Source organism: Calypte anna, chromosome 2, assembly GCF_003957555.1.
Source record: "Calypte anna isolate BGI_N300 chromosome 2, bCalAnn1_v1.p, whole genome shotgun sequence".
Classification (NCBI taxonomy): domain Eukaryota; kingdom Metazoa; phylum Chordata; class Aves; order Apodiformes; family Trochilidae; genus Calypte; species Calypte anna.
In genome coordinates, this window is record NC_044245.1 from 45,343,312 (window position 1) to 45,364,958 (window position 21,647).

The following is a 21,647-nucleotide window of genomic DNA, read 5'->3' on the forward strand; positions in this document are numbered from 1 at the left end:
AAGGGCTCATTAAAGTACCAGGGAAAGGAAACTGCTTTCTGCAGCCCAGGGGGATTGTTCTCTTTTGCAGATTGCCAGAGTATCCTTGTTAAAGGATGGTGACAGGCATTTTCTCAGCATTTGTGTGCAGGCAACGTGGGAAGCACACGTCGTTCCAGGCACTGCCTGAGTACAGACAGCAGCTCAGAACAATAACGGCGCTTAAAAAAGAAAACCAGATGTCAAGGCCAAAGTCTACAGACAACCCACAAAATATCTGTGTGTATCCCACTAACACTGATAGACTAAAATGCCACCTTTGTTGCAGTCTTAGCTCTCCACCACAAGCTGCACTACCTGATGACACACAGCCAGAATGTTGGGAGACTGCAAGGAATATCTTCCAGGGGTTTTAACAACAATTCCCTCTGCAACTCACACCTGACACCCTATCTCGGAGAATGCAGGGAGTGGCAGTGCTTAGATCATCCTTCATGTTCACTTGGCAGCTCACCTTTAAGCAATAGCTCATACAAGTTTATAAGCTTCCCCAAATCCCAAAATACTAAATTAATCCAATTAAAGACAAAGTGGTTTTAGATTCCCGGCTCTCATTTCACATGCATAACAAAGATTGCAAGCTCTTTAATGAGCATCTGATGAGCTAAGTCACAGATAGATCATTTACAGTCCATGAAGACAAACTGCTGCAGATTTAATTGTTAAGACTGGTAAAAGGGATGAGAGGAGTAGAAGATGCTTTTGATTGTGTGATCAGGCTTTTCTGCTAATACAACAACCTCATGCCAGCCTTCAGGATGCACAAGCTTTAACTTCTGTTGAAAGGAGTGGAGCTTTTTCCTTGGAATAAACAGAGTGGAGAGGCTTGTTCCCCTCTCAAATCAAGGCTGTGGTTCAGGCACTATACGCAGGAGGGCTCTGCAGCTGCTGCTGAAGCAAGTGGTGTTCAGAGATCTATCTCCACATCTGCCTTTCCCCCTGTTTTAAGCCCCTCCTTCAAAATTTCCAATATCACTAGCCTTTTTTTCTGAATCTTTTCACCAGCTTCCTGTTTCCTCTCACCCTAAAATGAGGAATATGCCAAGTTGTCTCCGTAACACTCTACAAACACATATGCATTGTAGACTCAGCAGGTCTGCTGCTGAGCCAGTAAAAAAATACTTTGGCTCTTTACCTTTGAAGTCTGCAGATCAGCAGACCCTGGCTTAAAACCTGGTGCTTGTAGGTCAGCCCCTTGGGAAGCCCGATTTCAGAGTCGAGCTTGAGGTGTACAACATTAAGTGTTTTTCCTTCCTGTTTCTCAGCCAACATGATTCACCATTTACCTCAACAGCCTTAAAGCCTTTGTCAGTCTTGAGCACTTTAACTGATATTTTCCCAGCAATATTTCTGAGCACACGGAGCCTGCGTAACCTTTACAAGCATAAGACGACATTTATATTCAGCACTCATTCTGCTCACTCTACTCTCTGTATTTTAATCTGCTTTACAAGTTCTAAAATTAGTTGGTAAGATTCCACCTTCCTCATCTCCCAGGTTGTAAAATTTCTGTTTCTGCCTTTTAATAACTCTATTTCAGACAGCCAATATGCTTACAGCTATCACTAGAAAGGCTCCAGCCTAGGGAAGTTTTGCAAGTAACAGTTCTCTCCAGTTTACAGGGATTAGATCTGCACTAGAAATTCTTCAGTGCACAAACTGTCCTTATATGTGGCACCCTGAATAGTAGGTACCAATCCTGAATCTTCCTTTTCTGCTACTACAGTGGTATGTATATTGCACGGCAGCTGTTCAGCTCTCCTACACAGGAATCAGACAAGCAAGTGGACCTTTAATGTGAACAGCAGAGCTGAATCCAATACACACACATCAAACAGGCTTACACATGCATGATGAAGAACTGCAGACCCTGCTTGGTTAACACTCCTACTGATCTCAGTGGCAACCTCACACCAGTGAAGCCCAACATAAAGCAGGTGGCACCATCTTCACTGCTGGTTAGCAGGCCTCTCAGGAATTCACTGCTAAGATGAGAATATATATAAATATATGCCCCTGTACTCAGCGCTGGTGAGGCCACACCTCGAGTACTGTGTCCAGTTCTGGGCCCCTCAGTTTAGGAAGGATATCGAGGTCCTGGAGCAGGTCCAAAGGAGAGCAACCAGGCTGGTGAAGAGACTCGAGCACAGACCCTATGAGGAGAGGCTGAGGGAGCTGGGGCTGTTCAGCCTGGAGAAGAGGAGGCTCAGGGGAGACCTCATCACTCTCTACAACTCCCTGAAAGGAGGTTGTAGCCAGGTGGGGGTCGGACTCTTTTCCCAGATGACTTTCAACAAGACAAGAGGGCATGGTCTTAAGTTGTGCCAGGTGAGGTTTAGGTTGGATATTAGAAAGAATTTCTTTACGGAGAGGGTGATCAGACATTGTAATGGGCTGCCCAGGGAAGTAGTGGATTCTCCGTCCCTGGAGATATTTAAAAAGAGACTGGATGTGGCACTCAGTGCCATGGTCTAGCAACCGCAACGGTGGTTCAAGGGTTGGACTTGATGATCTCTGAGGTCCCTTCCAACCCAGCCAATTCTATGATTCTATGATACTATGATCATTGTCTCTAAGGATCTGAGAGTCTCTGGAACTAAGGTACTAAGTAGGAGTAGATGAACACAGTACAGATATGGATTATTTTGTCCCATCCCTCATACACCCTCGGAAGCAGGCTGTGGTCATCTGTCTCTTGCCAAGGTCCAAATTATTCTTCCGAGTGGTATCAGCCTCTTAGTTCAGCTTGTGGAGAGCTACACAAGCATGAGAGGGCATGTATACCATCAGCATCAGGCTCTCATCCTCACATAGCCTTTGAAGAATGGGGTTCTGGTAGTTGCCTGAGACTACCAAACCCTCAAGAAACCACAGCTGGCAGCAAAACTCACTGCAGTCCACAAAACAGAAACAAAAGGAAGATTACTCGTATTACTGCAATACAAAAGGACCTCAACATCAGGCCTGGTGTCCACTCCACCAGCTCCTCTACAAAGGGGTCCACCTCAGAGTTTCTAACAAACATTTGTTCATATCTTTAAGAAGCCATTTGCCCATTCACTAATAGCAAAAAAAACCCCCAAAAGTTTATGTTTTTTAAACTAAGCTCTGGTACAGCCCTGCTGATGCTTCCAACTTTTCTAGGAGAAAGACTCTTCACATTTTGCTTATAAACAATTTGGCACAGCTACACAATAAAGATATAAGAGTATGTTAATTTTCAAAATAAATTATGCAGGTTTAATTGTGTGCATGTGTAATCTTTACAGAATTAATGGTATGTGAATTAGTCACATGCTTGAATACATTCCTTAAGTTTGTGTACCTGGAAAGAATAAAAATGCAAGATCTGGGGTTTTGTTTGTTGTTTTTTAAATAAACTAGGATCTGTCTTGTAGCCTGCCTTCTTTGACAGACTGCAGCAACATAAACTCTAAGCCATCCCTTCTTGAGGCCTCTAAATTCATTCAGATTTCCTTTAAGAAGAAAAATGTGTTTCCTGGCACAGACTGCAAATTCCAAATGTTACTGCTGCCAGTAAGAACAATGAGAAGGAAAAGTTACTGAAACACTAACCAAAGACTGGTTTTGATCACACCATAAAATACAGAATGCAAGTACATATGTAACAGGCACATGGTGTGGGGGAAAATAGAGCAGGCAGCCTCCTCACTGAATGTCAGATGGTACTCTGCAGATCATTAGCTATGCTTTGCAGGAATTGCAGAAATACTATCTCTAGCAGGAATATCCTCCACATTGCAGATCATTATCTCTCAGTCCACAGGACAATAAAAAGAAAAAAAGATCTGATCAATTAATTGCTCTTGTGGTGAATTCACACTCAGTGCTTTATTGGAGAACTGGAAAATAATAATTAAGAAGTAAAAACAATTACAGCTTCATCTGCAGATAGTAAATAATTTCCAATATGAGTACAGACCTTTTCCTGTTACAGGTGCCAATGAAAAAAGCAGCCTGCTATGGACAGGCATGTTTGTGGAGGGCAGTGGGAGCGTGATTGCTATCTGTATGCTGAAGGAACATGCAGAGTGAGTTAGTGACATCTGCTCAAAGCCAGATTCTGTGGGAAGCACGGGTCTACTATCAATTACAAACTCAATGGAACCCTATCACTTATGAGCAACTGAGGGTGTGGCTCTTTCTTTTTAACCAGACAAAAAGCTAGATGCTACATGCAATTGCCATTATGCATTACAATGATAAGAAACCAAACAGGTAGATTCAGAAGGAAAAAAGCAGGTATTTACAGTGTTACCTATAATACTGATATGACAGAAACGGGTCCTAGTCTTGCAGGATGACTCTCTTAATGGCTATTACCTCTCATTCAGCTGGGTATATGCTATAGCATATATATTCTAATATATATTAGCATTAGATAGGAGTCTATCACAAAGCATTATTTTATATTTAGATTCATTAATATTTCCCACAAAAGAAATACAAATATCCTTTGTAATGTCATTTCAGGAGCACACCTCATTTATTTTAATTTTTTTTTCCATCTTCATGCAGTAAATTGGAATTCATTTCAGTCATGGAATGATACCATGGCTCAACTGAATACAACCCTTTCATCAGACTCCTGGGGGAAGGAGGGAGGGAGGGAAGGCAAAGGAAGACAAAAAGGAAAAGCTGAAGACCTGGTTTTCCAGAGGCCAGTTTAGTTAAGACAGGGGTTGGCTCCCTCCCTCCCACAGCAGCAGACGGTAGCGGGTCAAGCCGGGCCGAGCCAAGCTGAACCGGGCTCGGGGCGCCCTCAGCACCGCGGACAGCACCCCGGCCCCCCAGCACCACCCCCGGGCACACAACGGGCTGTACGGCCCTTCGAGGTAATGGACCACCCATCTAACACCTCCAGCACTGCTATGAGACTTGATTCACAATATTTCAACACACTGAAGGGAAGAGAAAGGGTTAAGGACAGCCCCGAGAAGGATTTGGGGGTGATGGTGGACCAGAAGCTTAACACGAGCTGTCAATCATAGAATCATAGAATTGGCCGGGTTGGAAGGGACCTCAGAGATCTGCAGTGCAGAAAGCCGACTGTGTCCTGGGCTGCATCAAAAGGAGCACAGACAGACGGTCAGAGGAGGGGATTCTCCCCCTCTACTCCGCTCTTGTGAGACCTCCTGGAGTACTATATCCAGTTCTGTAGTCCCCAGCATAAGAAGCACACAGAGATCCTTGAATGTGTCTGGAGGAAAGCCACAAAAGTCATCAGAGGGCTCCAGCAACTCCCTTATGAAGATAGGCTGAGGAAATTGGGGTTGTTCAGCCTGGACAAGAGAAGTCTCCAAGGTGACCTTATAGAAACTCTGTAATACCTGAAGGGGTCAAACAAGAAAGCTGGGGTGGGAATTTTTACATGGGTGTGCATCAAGGGGCAATGGTTTAAAACTTGAAGAAGGGAGATCTAGGTTAGACTTGAGGAAAAAAATTTTCCTGTGAAGGTAATGAGATGCTTGAACAGGTTGCCCAGGGCAGTGCCTGCCCCCCTCCCTGGAAGTGTTCAAGGCCAGGCTGGATGGGGCTTGAAGCAACCTGATCTAGTGGTACATATCCCTGCCCATGGCAGGGGGCTTGGAACTAGATGATCTTTAAGGTCCCTTCCAACTCATAGCATTCTATGATTTGACTGTCTTGCATGCAACAATCATATCCAATCTTCAAGATTTCTCAGAAATCCAAAGGAAGATCAAGAGCAAGGAAATTTATTACTTCTACACTCAGACTCTTTAAAAACTAAACAGAGCATTTACCAGGTTTTACAGACAAAAGGATAAGGTGGTAGAATGATTTTATGTTTAAACCTCCAATGAACAAGATAACACTTCCAGTATCACCATCAAGGCATAGGTATCTAAGTTGCTTTCCTACGCCTACAAACTGGAAGCTTGTTTCATTTCTAGCCCTAACCATGTGTAGGCACTCCCCTCTCCCAGGAACTGATACTATCTACAGTACTACTATGCACAAAGTGTAGATTTGGGTTTTTATCTAAAACCATGCCAGCATTCATTGCCTTCAGTTCCTACTGAACAGGCAAATTTTCCTCTTTCCTATGTATATATCATTCTCTCACTTTACCACCCCAAGAATGAAAATAGGCTTTAAATTACCTAGTACTTAAATCTTCAGGGGCCATCCTTCATCTCCCATAATAATAAAATCAAAGCAAAGACTGAGCAAAGGAAGACGGATTAAGAATTCAGTTTTCTCACTCATTTGCAGCACAGACAAGATCGAGGCAGTGCAATACAGATGCTGGTTAGTTAAGCGATGACAGTCCAAAGGCTGCAGGAGGATAGATTTCTTTGACAGTCATCAGGATGCAGGGCAGTTGCTTTGGGAGTTAGCAGGCTTTGTTCTGTTGATGCTATGCATTCCCCATGAGCTCATTTGTTCCACAACCAGAGAGAGCCAGAGAGCTGACAGGACAGAGTGCAGCTGCATAATCACAGCAACTCTTGCTCCCCTCCCTGCAACTCTTATTTTTCATTCTTGACATTTAATCCAGTGATGCACATCTTCCTCAGAATCCTTCATATGAGGAGTTATTGGAAAATAAAATATTTGTTTATTTAACTAGGACTTTTCCCTTTTTAGTTTATAGAGAAATGTATTCCAAAATTGCAAATACCAGATTAAAATCCTTTGTACTCTGAAGTCCTGAAAACATCTGTAACACTAAAAGCAGCAGCTCCTCAGTTTCAAGAAACAAGATGACCAATCACGACCAATCACACACTCAGTGTAAGGAAAAAAAGATATTAGTAATCAGGAAATATCATCTAAGTGCTTCTTCTTCTGTAAGGTATGCAAGGCCAAGCTAAGTTCCTGCCTTCAAGAGCTTATTCTAGAAACTCATCATGGTTAGTATTACATTGAGTTTAGGAATATGTGTTAATTTTAAATCAGATTATTCACATCACATGTGTATTTAATAAGTGATCATTTTAATATAGTGGAGACTAAAGAGGTTACCTTGGAAACATTGTGATTTGAAAAACAGTTTCTACAAAACCCTAGCAAGTCAGAATCCAGATACTTCTTGAGAAATCCCTACTTAAAAACTCTGCCAGGGGAAGCTTTGTTCTTGGTGAACTCCCACCTGCTCAACAGTGAATTATCAGATGCTTAGCTACAAATGCTTTCATTAACAGCCATCATTACTGTGTCATTCACATCCTCACAACCCATCTCAATTTCCCAAGGGAAAAGCACAGATGTAATTTATGGTCCAGGTCCAACCTGGTTTAACAACCAAACCGTGGCTGGAGAAACAGTTCTAGAAGGAACTACAGTTCATTTAGTTCAGCTACATCAGATCTTTAGTTTAAGCTACCTTAAGGTAAACACTAAAACTCACACAGTGACACAGCAAAGGTCAGTATGGTCTGGTCTGCAAGGCTAGCTCACTGAATAGAGTTATGTTAATGGCAATATTAGAATGCTGATATATAATCATCTCCATGCTGCAGTCCAGAAAACTGTTTGCTTTGGGACTCAGTTCCTGGAACACTGCAAGCTTATTCAGGCTCATCCAGACTGATAATCGGGTTTTTCCACTCTTGCACACAGTCTCTTAAAGTTCCTACTAATTGACAGAAAATAGGAATCCTTCTCAGGACAGAACCTTCCTCAAAGAAATAGCAGAAAAGTTTGACCAAGTGTCACAAATTTGTATTTGTTTTATAAGTCAATTCAAATTTTCAGGGACATCCTCTATTTTGGAGGATGCTTTTGGAGGTGGCTTTTGGACAGACACTCACCAAGTGGATTGAAACATCAATGCCTTTTGAATTTAACCAAGAATCTAAATTTCTACTTGGTCCAATATATTTCCATAGTGATAGAATACGATTATTAAAATTCAGTAAGACAAATCCAACAGCTGTATGTCACAACTACTTATTTGAGCAGGAAGAAATACAAAGCATTTGCCCTTGGAGTCTTTCCTATGAAAGCACTAGAACAGGAAATTGTCAGCTCCTTCCAGTCAGCCTACTAATGACAAAGCCTTCTTCCAAATGCAGTAACTTCCTGCATAAGGCATTTGGTTCTTCCTCTATTAGAAGCCTGAATGTATCTAAACAAAAATCTCAGATGTCTCCATTTTTCAAATTTCAACATAACCCATTAAGAGTGTTGATAAATCTCCTCATTTCAATTAAAAGCATATAAGCATTTGGCATTTCCTTGGTTTGACTTGATCACCTGAGATTTCACATTCAAAATGGGCTTCTGGAAGGAGGAAACAAACAAACAACAAAAGAAGATGAAGTGTCTACTGCAGGCTTCAAATATGACTGTCTAGATAGAGATCCTGGATTTACATAACCAGAAAAATTCAAATAATCTCTTGGTATAGCAGCCATGTCTTGTATCAAATCCCCCACTCAAATCCCTCAAATACCCCACTTCTCAACTTGATAAAGGACATGCTGGAGGTGGGTAGCTTTTTCCATGTCCCCTCTCTTGTTAAATTAGAGCATTCTCCTTGCTCAAACATTGATCCATAAAAGTGAATTTTCTTGGGACCCCAAAGTCTCAGCTTCCTCTAATAGTTGCAATGCAAATTGGACCTCTGGTTACTACTCTTTTGGGATGTGGTTCATCTAATGTTATGGACTTTATTCCTGGTTGCAGATGATAGATCTTACTCACATGTGGAGAAGCTGTAAGACACAAAGAAAAGTCAGGATACTGCAATGAAATCCACTCTTGCCTTTGACACAGGCATCACAACACTCTACACTAATATTATTTCCTCACAAAGAATATCTGAGGTTACCTCAGGGACATTCTGCAACTGGGAACTGCACAAGTGAGATGGAGATATAAATGAAACATTCATTCTCCATTAGCATGTGGTCTGCATTCCAAAAAAACTCCAGATCCCCAGCTGAAGGTATTGCTAGGGCTAGATAATAGCATGAGAGATGTCCATAAATGTTTAATTTATAAATACAGCAGCTAGAAAATTATTCAACTAGACTGAAAGTGCTGATGATTTTAATAGTACCTGCCCATATTAACAGATAGAAACAGCACTGACAACTCAGAAACAATCACAGATGCACTTGCATGTTTGGTCAGTATTGTCAATGTTGTGTAAATTGAACATTCTTTGAAGGCTGAAACCCCATGAAAGCAGTGGGTAACTCCAGGGCTATCAAGTGAATTGCTTCTGCTTCCACAAGACAGGATGGCCTTGCTGACCCTCTCCTCACAGGCCTGCCAGCTGCTCTTCCAAGTGCTACAAGGTTCCTGCCAGAGAAAAACAGCAACACAGAATGAAGGCACTAAAGCACCATCATAATTCCTATATTTTTCCAGGGCAGTTCTGTTCAGGCAAAGGATTGATTAGACTGACCCCAAATGTCAACTCAGGGATGGGAGAAAGAAGTGGAATAGAAGCACACTATTATGTGTCAAAGACAACTGGCAAAATGAGAATTGGAATAAAATTTGGGCTAATTCATTTTTCACCAGTGTATTTGCCAACTGGACATAACAGGTAAAAGCAAAGCATCAAACCAGAATCATGCTGGAGTCACCTCCCGTGACCCCCCAGGCGTAGTTTTCACGATGTGGATTATCCAGAAGGATGTTAGACCACAGTGAAGTTACCTCCCCTGCCCTCCCCCCTTCTGCTCCTCAGCAACAAACCCATCAGGCAGCAGAAAGGGCTAACTGGAGTTAACAGCACGGACTGAGACACAGTCAAGCTTCTTCCCAGCACCTTCCCAAACAGGTTTCAGAGGTCACAAGAACGGGGTGGCAGCCAAAGAAATAACAGGGGCTGACTGACTGACAGGCCACCAGAGAGGAATGACACCATCTCATGAAGGGTAAAAGTGAGGGGACAGCTCTGCTGGCTTTGGCATTTTTACACTGCAGATAGATAGCTAGTGCACCCCTTCCCAGTGAGAAGCAGCAGCTCCCATTTGTCACCCACAACGGAGTTTCAAACCAGAAAGCCTTTTCTGACACAGAAGCATGACACACCATGAATTAGCTACAGCTCTTTATGCCAGCCCAGGGAAGAAATCTTGTTATCATCCTCCTACAGTGCCTTTGCCCTTTGTTCTGTCTTGTGCTTAGCCTCCAGTTTGGGAAAAGCCTGGCATCTCACCATTGAGAAGGTGTTTGCCCTTGACTCACGCTTTCCATGACATGGTTATTTTTTAATTAAAAGATCAAAACTTCTAAAAATTTAAAGGCAGAGGTGTCAAAGAATGTCAGTAAAGCTACATTTCTCTAAAACAGCTGAAATCTTTACCCCAGTTTATAGACCCCCAAATCAGGCATTAAATAACAAATAAAGCCTCAGTCCTCTGAGCACCTGAACAGTATTCCATATAAGAGGACTCTGGACCATTCACAGCAGTTACACTAAGCACATGCACAAGTGCTAAGGGGAAGAGGTTTGGCTTTGCCATTAAAGTTGTAGGTTACTGAAAACAACAGCAAACCACCTCATTTTTTTTCTTCCACTCAAATCCAAAAATATACCAAAATATTTTCAATGTTTTTAAAGAAACAGCTGTGAATTCCTACAGTGGCATGCATTTTTCTAAAATTATGTCCAGCTTAAAGAATGAACATCTTGACATGCATTGGATCACACAAGGAAATAAAAGAATTGGACCATCTCTCTCTTCAGTTAAAGGAAAAAAAAAGAATTCTTGCTAAATTGCTTTTCAAATAAACAACGTGCTTATGTCTGACTCCTACAGTTGCTCAATGGCAAAGCTTCTAAGGAGCATCATCTTCTACTTTCAGAAGGGGTAATGCTTCAGCATGGGCTTCCTCATTCACTCCTGTATTCACCAAGTATATAGTCAGAATATTAAAAAGGCCACAGCTAAGCAAAAGCCTCATTTTTCCCTTCAGTGATCCTTCCCGCTGCTGTTTCTCATTACATTTCAAAACTCCAAGACAACATCCTAGCTCTTGCAAGCAATATTAATTCCAGGTGCTCCAAAAAGCACCAACAATCCATTCTCCCCCAGCATCACCTCCCACTTCCCCTCTGCACCAGCAGGGCTTCCTGGTGCTGAAGGGGAAGGAGCAGGGCAGAAGCCTGAACCCGTTCGGAACCAGGGCAAGTTTCCAGGTCAGGGATCCACACAGACCTTTTGGTTTAAAGGTTTATGGCCTTGTCATGCCCGACACACAATCATGGAAATTCTAGGAAGAAATCTGAGCCATTGGACTATTAAAGGATACTTAATAAATCTTGTTTTACAAGCATTCTCTTAAACTTTCATAGCTTTTTTTTAGGGCCTCACCCAAAGGCCATTGAATAGAGTGGCTGCTGTGGATTTAGGCTTATGTCTGGCTAGAAGCATAAAACATAAATAAACCAGAAAATTGCTTTGCTGCCATAAACCTTTACAAAAAACTAAGACAGATGCTACTAGCAGTAGGACTTTTAAAAGAGAAGGCAGATCACAGAATGTTCTGGTTACTTCACCATGTGCTGAGGTGCCACTAAAACCCACAGAAAACCAGCAACCAGACTAAGGGGCCCATGTAACACTGAATAAACTGCTTCGCTGCCCTCACTACTATTTTTTTTTATGGATGCTTTTGTTCAGCAGGGCCTTTTTTTAATTAAAAACAAAAAAGCCTCTTGGGGGATCTATTTTCCTTTCCTTTTCTAACTCCAGTGCAAACACACTAGAAAAATTATAGCCACAGTACAAATAAAAATAGCTGAAGAACTTGCAGCTGTTGTTAATTTCCCAAGTATTCAACATTGCCCATTTAATGATGGAACAATATGCTCCAGCTACAATGCTGGCACAAGGCTATCTGAGCAGAAGGCAGATATTTTAGCTCATGCAAATGCCAAAGGCAAGTCAACTAATACAGCAAGCAGAGAAAGGACAGGAGGACAACATGACATAGACCACTGGACTTCCACACCAAACATTTTCTCCTGCTCAGCAAATTCGCAGACGACACTAAGCTGGGGGGGAGTGTTGATCAACTAGAAGGCAGGAGGGCTCTGCAGAGGGACCTGGACAGACTGGAGAGTTGGGCTGATTCCAACGGGATGAGGTTTAACACGGCCAAGTGCCGGGTCCTGCACTTTGGCCACAACAACCCCATGCAGCGCTACAGGCTGGGGACAGAGTGGCTGGAGAGCAGCCAAGCAGAAAAGGACCTGGGAGTCTGGATTGACAGGAAGCTGAACATGAGCCAGCAGTGTGCCCAGGTGGCCAAGAAAGCCAATGGCATCCTGGCCTGTATCCGGAACAGCATTGCCAGCAGGTCCAAGGAAGTGATTCTGCCCCTGTACTCAGCCCTCGTGAGGCCACACCTGGAGTACTGTGTCCAGTTCTGGGCCCCCCAGTTCAGGAAGGATATCGAGGTCCTGGAGCAGGTCCAAAGGAGGGCAACCAGGCTGGTGAAGGGACTCGAGCATAGACCCTACGAGGAGAGGCTGAGAGAACTGGGGTTGTTCAGCCTAAAGAAGAGGCGGCTCAGGGGAGACCTCATCGCTCTCTACAACTCCCTGAAAGGAGGGTGTAGCCAGGTGGGGGTTGGGCTCTTTTACCAAACGACTTTCAACAAGACAAGAGGGCATGGACTTAAGTTGTGCCAGGGGAAGTTTAGGTTAGATATTAGAAAGAATTTCTTTACGGAAAGAGTGATCCGTCATTGGAATGGGCTGCCCACTGAAGTGGTGGATTCTCCGTCCCTGGAGATATTTAAAAAAAGACTGGATGTGGCACTCAGTGCCATGGTCTAGCAACCGCAACGGTGGTTCAAGGGTTGGACTCGATGATCTCTGAGGTCCCTTCCAACCCAGCCAATTCTATGATTCTATGATTCTCTTTTAAAATTATTAGTTTACTCACCAGCTGGCTAGATCAGGCTCACAGACTTACGAACACGTATAGAAAAAAAATGTGCTTAATAAAAAATTAATGAAGTTGAAAACATTTTTACAGATGAAGAGCTTTTTTTTCTTTTTTAAGTATTGAGTGTTTCTGGTGTGAAATGCATTTCATGGGGAGGCTTTACTTATATCCATGAATAAGATATTTAACCAACTTGTACATAATCTGGATGAGTGGGTTTCCTTAGTTCAGTACAGAAAAAAGTAATTAATTACTTGGAATTTGTTTGGGACAGAAATGGAAAAAACATGCCTCTTAAGCTTAACAAGGAGAATCTAAAAACTAAAACCATATCTAAATACTAAAACCTCTTTTGAAGCACTGGAGTCAGATGCAGCAGAAATGCTTATTCAGTTGCATCTCTTGCAGACCTGCCTTCAGTTGCTAAGTATCTCCTCATGTTTACCCACTTACAAACCACACCAAGCAGAATTAGTAGCAAGACACTGCTTATAAATTCACACACAGCATCCATGAGTAGTGATGAACTACAAAGAAAAATTAAGGCTTAGGTACAAGAGTACAATTCAAAGGCTCAGAAGTGACAGTGAAATTGGGAAACTGCTGATTATGCTTGGAAATACAGAGTTTCTATCTCTGTTGGTCTTAATTTGACTCATTCACATGCACAAAGGCACAGTTAGACGTCGTAAACCCAGAGCATTCACCAGGTAATGTTTAGCAAAAAAGATTCTGCTTTCCCCTTGCCGAGAGCCCACTGGCAGAATAAAACTTAAAACATGAAAAGTAATAGTTTTGAAAGAGGGAAAAAAACAGATTTTTAAAACATCAAAGCTTGCAGCATTACCAAGAACTTTCTATTATGCTCAAATATAGATCTGTTCCAGGGTAAGGGAAAAAAAAAAAAAAGACCAAACAGTTTAGCCCATGGCAAATTTTCCCTGGGCAAGGCCATCCGTCCTCCTGAAAGCAAAGGCTCCATCCCACACCCAACAGATGAGAGACTCTGGTTCATCTCTCTCTATGAGATCATGTGAACTGTCTGGCAAAAATGATTGAGTCAGATCCCTCAGTCCCAAGATGGAGAAGAGCAGTTGAGTGGATCTGGGGGAAGCCTCTGCAAAGGGACAAAGCTATGGTGAAAGCTGTGGAGAACGTGCTTAAGATGGTTCAGTCACCAACACCAGTTCCTTGGCCTTTTGGGCTCTCTCTGACTTCATTCTGCTCAGAGAAGGTGTCATGGGTCCTTCCTGCTCCCCTTCTCCCACTGTTTAAGAGAACAGAGCAAAGCTATAGCCACAGAGACAGCAGTAACACAGCAGAACTTGTTATTCATGTTAGATGAATTGTCCTGGCTGTCAGCAGCTTGCTCCCTGCACACGTCTGTCCTCATGACAGAAGATACTTGTGCATATGGGTCACATCATGGGACAATAACTATATCAAGGCATACAGACACCTATCCAGCTAGGTAGGGACCCATAGGGTAAAATCCCTAGCAACTCAGAGAGGGGCTTCATGATTTGAAGCAGATACAGCTGCTCAGCAGCCACAGCAGTCTCAGACAGGGTCCATGCAGGCTGCATATTTCTCTGAGAAGATACCAGCTGGCTAAAAAGAGGCTTTTCCCTCCAGAAAAGGAAATTATACCACAGAAATCATTTTATTCTGCTTTTAAACTTAGTGTTAGAGCTACGAATAATGTAAGCAACCACCTATGCCACAGAGCAATTGTAGAAATAGGTAAAATGAGACAACCAAAGAAAACAGGAAACTTCTTCACAAAAAACTGCACACCTGATATCACAGCACCATTCCTGTATGCACTGCAACATGTGTAAAAGGGTGTGCAAAGGGGTGAAACAAGATTCTGGTCCTGTACTTTAACAGCCTACTTAATACAGAGCTTTTGGAAAGAGAACTTAGCTGCTACCACACCAATATGAGTGGACACTACACATACACAAGCAGGCAGTAACTGCATCTGCCAAGACCAGCTCATGGGCCATTAGTGGTTCTCGTACAACAGTTTGGACACCTTTGCACTAGAGGATGTTCTTCACACTTACAGCTCTGTCCAGCCAGAAGTCTTCAGTGAGACTTTAAGACTTCCAACTATACTACCAGGTAATGAAACTGAAGGGCTAATTGTGTTTTCCTTTCACTGGTAGAAGGAGAGGGGGGTGGGGAGGAAGAAAGAGAAAGGGGAAAAAGAAAGAATTTAAAACCCATATCACAAAGTTGTTTTAGCATAGTCCCTTGTTCACATAGTATTTTGCAGGTTGGGGAAAGAGTCATCCACAATGACTGCATCTGTGATGACTTGATGACTTCTTCCAGGAATATCAAAGTAGGCCACTCTTGGAACAGTACAACATCCACTTAAATAAAAAGAAAGGAAGGGAAACATCATCAGTAAAACCTCTTCACTTTGAAACTGAATTAGTAGTGCTTTGAAGGAAGACACTGTTGGAATTCTTCACAGAGAATTTTTTGTGTTCACTTTCCTATAATTCTGTTCAAAGAGAATGAAATGTCAAACTTCTTGTCTTCAACCATCAGGCTTTGTAGCTCCCTGGTCATTTGTGAAAGTAATCATAACCCCTTGAACTGCTGATGTTGGCAGGGGAGGGAGATCACCAACATGAGACCGACAACTAAATAGCAAAGACTGTAGAAAATAACTCCCCACTGCACCAAGAGTCTAAGAATGATAACTAGAAAATTCTTGTCCTATTTCAGAAAAAGCTCTACCAAAATTGTCAATTTAAAAGGCAGTATGGTAAAGACATTCTTAATAGGCTAGAAATATCCTCTTTAAGCCAGAGCAGACATCAGGAGACTAGAAACAAGAGTATGAGCACTCTTCAGAGGTTCACAGCTTCAAAGGTCAGTAAAATAATGAAGGGGAGAAACACATGGGACCAAGACACTTAAATCGTGAACTGTCAGGTTGCCAATCACACTGCTGAACAAAACTGAAGAATAACAGGAATAAAAATATTATATTCTATCCATTCAGATGATTGACAGATGTTCTGTATGAACAGTAAAACCAATCTTAACAGAGAAACAAGATCTGGACAAGAGGTAAAGGCAATGATGCTGTGCTGGTTCACCCAGTTCTGCAGAGGCATAGAAATGGAAGAGAAGAGTCCATATGAACTTATGAAAAGCCCTTCCAGGTTAGAGGGGCACAGAAAGTAATCTCAGTTCCCTTATTTGTATCTAATGCATAACTACTAGAACACAGCACAAAATAGAGGAGATAATAATTCTTCATAATTCTAATTATATTATTATCTTCATAATTCTAATGCTCTGCTTTGGCATAATTTCATCCTCTCACTTGTTCTAAGGTCATCTACATTTTCCAGTATCAGTCTCATTCTAGCTGATACTGACTTTTTAGTTGCTCAAGCTTTTTTTGGGGAATGCATATACTCAGAAAATGTCTTAGGACAGTCTGAAATGGTGAAAGCTTTTCCAGGAAAAGAGCAATGATGACATCTTTACATTCAGCACGTGAAACTCCAAAAGTGAGTTTTTCTTAGCTTGAAAGAAGGAAAACAAAGGAAGAGACAGGGAAGATGGGACCAAATATCTCAGAACCATGTGTTGGTTTAGGCAAAACCTAACCACAAACCATTAAAAAAAATAAAGGGAGTTTCAGCAGAGTTGAGGTCTTCTGACAAGCTTGCTGGTAGTTTTACCATTCATGAGAAAGTACAAAGGTAAAATCACCCTAAGCAGTAGCCATGTCTGAAACTAGACCACTGGCTGCCCATGCATGTACCAAATTTTTAGCAGTGCTTTTATTTCTTAAACATAGAAAAACACTAAAGGATGTATTTGATTAGGGTAAGCAGGTAGTTTTACCATTTCTCTATACTTTGAAATATGCAGTAAACTGATGGCATAAGCACCTTTGAAGGCACACTTAACAAATCTTGAGTTATTAGAGGGTTCCCAGGACTTTTTCAACTATTAACGGGTACAGAAGGCTCCATATACTGGGTCCCATGAGATGGGCGTGCTTTGTCTCCCACCTCCCCACAGCCACGCCTCCTAGCAGGGACATCTTGGGTATCACTTATGGGGAGACTCCTGCTCTTCAAAGCTAACACACTGGATTTGGCACATGAGCTACAATGCTGCAAATACATTATTTGCTAGCATTGCAGGGCAAGAGCATAAGAGGTGACCAGATGAGCCAATCTCATGCATAAAATGCATGATCTGTCAGGTCTCCAAGAACACAAGTTAACTGGAAAAGCTCCTTGGGCACCTGGGCAGTTGCCAGCATTGCTAGAAACACTGAAAAGGATATTTACAGAAAACAAAGAAAAAGCCAGGCTGTGAAACAAATTATGAGAAAGTGCTGACTTCTCAAGCTCAAAGGAAGAGTTCAGGGCAGCTAGCATGCTAAGAATGGGTCTGTAGATTCATTGACACATGGTTGACTGCTTTCAGAGCAAATTTTTTAATTCGTCACTGCTGTTTTTCTTTCTCAAGGACCAGTAATGTTATTTTGCTAATGCCTTTTACAGGAGTACTGGAGCCAGCAGCTTACTTACTGTTTGCTTTCATTAGTCTCTTAACATGAAATGAAGCTGGTGCTAAAGCTTTTATTATCATTTAGGTTATTTCATCATGAGTTCAGGACAGAAAAGCAAGCAACATCGTATTATACAACTGCAGAGGCATAGTGCGTCTGTCCCCAGGTCTAACGAGAAATCCATATGGACTAAAGGGAAAAATAACAGTGGGAAAGTCTGTTCTCCTGACCTTCTGCTAGAAGAACCAGCTGTTTGTTGTGCTCCACACTACAGAGAGAAATAGTGGTGAAATAAATTCACCAGAAGTAGAGTTTGACAAAGTATGTCAGGATGACTTGTGTTGTATTTAACATTGGTTGCATCTTGGAGCCCTACTAAGGAACCTGGACATTACTGCACAATCACTACACAAAAAGGGAACAGCAGCTATCAAGGTATAAAACAATATAAGCATCAGAAAGCAAAATGCAAACAGAGCAAACACTGAGGCACCATTCCTCAACATGATAGCAAATGGTCTCAACAGAGCCACCCAACTGCTTTCACATGTTGCATTTGAAACAGAGAAAGACCCTGACAGGGTTTACTCCTGGGGGATTAATTCCTGTAACTTTCCACTAAAGCAGTGTGAACATCTTCTGTCTTGTAAGTACAGATCTTGCTTTTAAAAACAAGACACTGCCAAGGCCAACTAGGCAGAGAGGGGATTAACTTCTGTAAAAGTGTAGGTCTTGTTCTCAAAACAAGGCACTGCCAAGGCTAACTAGGCATCAAAAGAATGTGAACACCTGCACAAAGATAAAAATGCCACAACCAGCAGATAAGGGAAAAATCATCACATGGTTCTAATTTTGCTCTGTAACAAGAGGATGAAGTCATCAAAAACAAGAAAGAAAGAGTTCAAGTTTTGAGAAAGACTTCTTACTTCATCCAAAGACCCCCCTGACATCTCCCAGGAGAGGACTCTGCCCAGACTCCACCTGTCATGAATATTATAATTGTATGTTGTAAACTTATGAATATGTATGTAACCTCCCCTGTAACTGTATAAATACCCTAGCCCTTTCCCTCGAGGGGCGGAACTCTTTGTCCAGCGCAAGTTGGGAGTTCCCCGGATCTGAAAATAAACACCTTTGCTGTTTAAAGGCTCAAAACTCCGTCTCTAAACAGTTTTGCTGGCCTTTCTGGGCTTCACATTCATGACATAGAATCTGTGGTAGGACCTGCAGGAAAACAAGGAAGGAAATAGCAGGTGTTTATTGAAAGCCTTTCTCAATGGTTAGGGAAAGTGAAGCATGAAGGAGGCTTATCATGAACTTTACAGATTTACTTCAAGATTAGCGTTGATTTAGAAAGAAAGCACCAGGACAGGGATGCAAAAAGTCTAAGTTACATTTTCATCCAATCAGTAATAAAGCAAGAACATCTTGCAGCATCAGTAATATCACAGAAACATCAGAAGCATCTAGGAATCTCATAATAGTTTCTTTTCTGATATTGCATACAAATTAAACACTTGTGTTCAGGATCATAGTGTCAACAAATAGCAAGTACCTACATTGAACACATTAGCCTTGCAAACCTACAAATATTTTTATCTAGGATCTAGCTCTCAACATGTCACTACTATCAGTGTTCTTACAGAAACAGTGACTTATTTATCTCAATATTTTTTTCCAATCCCATCTGCATTGACAAGTTTGCTGACTGATTTTCTGGATCTGTATAAACAGAAATTATTTTGGCATTAGGCTGTCTGTAATTCATTTCCTCGCTCTTATCTTTTTTTCTAAGCCCCATCAAATGGCTTTCTTGAACTTGTAGAACAATTTTGAAGAGACCTAGGAACCAAGTAGAGGATTGTTGCATAGTACGATTTCCAATTCATCACAAAGGAAAGAGTGTATCTGTGGTGTAAAGTCTCAGAAGAATTTAGAGCTGGGATCAAACCATATGCTTGAATTTCACATCATTTGTTCAACTAGCTCAGGTCTAAAGCATGGTAATAAACCACTCCTCATTTACATGATGTAGAAACAGTAGGTCTCTAAATTTAAGTATCAGATGCACTTGAAACAGCCCTTCTCAAAAACCAACCAACCAAACAAAAAACCCAAACCAAACAAAAAAAAATCATTTCAAGGTAGGTTTCATGGTCTTAAGTTCTCTTGTTGAAACATCCTTTATTCCACTATTCCATGCAGAGTTAAAGTCAGTAACAATACTGGAATCTACAGAAAATCAAATAGATATTTTATTACAGCTCCTTTAAAGCTTAGAAGTTGAAATTAGCTTTATTTTAATAATCAGTTTTGAGTTTCCATATAGGAAGGCAATCTCAAGATTTTCAGCTGATACTAGTGACCAATTTGTCCCTTAGGAATTTAAAGTGCACCTCCAAACCCTTACTTCTGTTTTCCAAGAAGTGTTTGTATCTCAGAAGGATAACCACAAAGAATAATGAGATGGAGAGGCTAACTTTCAAGAAAGGTCTAAAAAGTTTGGGAATCTTCAGCTTTCAAAACAAATGCCTGGGTAGTGTGCAAGAGGCAAGGTTAAATGCACAGCTGAATGAGGCTGAATACAGAACTATTACTCAATAAGCCCTGTAACATTAGTTTCAATGAACTCTCCTGGTCTTAGCAGGAAATTAGTTTAAGAAGTACTGCTTTACCCAGAAGATAGACAAAATCTGCTGCTGCAAGAAACAACAGAAGATATATTCAAAAGGAACTAGATAAATCCATGGAAGATGGATCTGAAACAGTAATTAATGGAAATTAAAAGGAAGCTACACCCTAATATCTCTGATCTAACTGGTCCATGTGTTGGGGAAGTATAAAGGGAAAGGACCCCAGACAGCAGAGTTGTTCTTCGTGGCCTTTCCTGGCACAAGCACTTGCCACTGTCCAGGACAGAGCACAGGTACAGATGGAAACTTGCCTCAGCTATCTCATCACATATATTTCTCAATGTGCAATTACCAAGAGCTCAATTAATTAATGCTGTGAACAGAATATGACTGGTCTGTGTCTGAAGGTGACATGGCAAAAAGCCTTTTTAAAGGTGCCTTAGAAGCAGCCTTATAAAGCAAGGCACCAAAGTACCTTCTAAAAAGTCCTCAAAGAATTACTTTCATTCTTTCATCAGAATAAATGTAGAACACTGGTCAGATATTGAATGTGCTAGTCTTCACAAATAAATGAAATAAACCAGCATGGAGACAATATGTTTTATTTCCTATGTCAAATAAATGAAATATTCATCTTTCAGTATAATCACCAAGTAATTGAGTTGTAACCACTACCACATATCTCAGGGGAAAGCATAAAGTATTAATTAACTAAAACCCACACAATATGCATAAAATATTTAAAAGACATGATATCTGCCCCTATAGACAGTTTGAGAAAAAAAACAACCAATCCAGCAAAACATCTGCAAATTCATACATGGAAAACTTACTCCATTAAATATTCAGACTCTCCCTACACATCTGAAGCCAAATAATCCAAACTCCATGACCGTGCAGATTTAAAAATCCATAAACCACCACAAAGATGACCTTAGGCCTGCAAGACACAGACCATTTAACGCAACAGCTCTCCAAGTAGGGGAAGCATCTCCTCCCACCCAAGGAAAAGTCCCATTGAACAGCATGGCCCAAGAACTGGCTAAAAGAGGACTTAAGAGGCATCTGATTCTCACTTCTGCCTCCTAAACAACCACATAACATATGGATGGGTCTGTGTGATAGTCTATTAAGGGTGCTTTTCATGAAAGCATTATGATCAAGCCACAAAAGATATTTTAGGTTGAGACAAATCAAAATCTCTGGAAGACATTTCTTATTTTAAATATTTTCTGAAAAATTAGGTCAAGCACCTGGAAAACCATGGGAATATAATTTTGAGATAATACTATCACTGAACTTTGCTAGGAGATAGAATTAATTTGAAGACAAAACTCAAAGCAGATTCTGCAATCAAATGCAATCTGCAGTCAAGTAAGTCTCAGATTTCTGTGCTGGCAGTGTTTTTACTTGCATAAATACATAGAGATAAGAATAAATGCCCATCTATGCCAGCATCCTATCCTGAGCATGAGACAGTAGCAAAATTTTTGGGACAGTGAATAAAAAATA

General features: G+C 41.3%; 1 protein-coding gene across 1 annotated transcript in view; it reads right to left on the minus strand.

Annotated features, from left to right (window-relative positions):
* The window catches only part of VOPP1 (VOPP1 WW domain binding protein), a 62,294-nt gene that overhangs the window by 22,023 nt on the left and 18,624 nt on the right, over positions 1 to 21,647 (minus strand). The gene's annotated exons all lie outside the window — the stretch shown is intronic.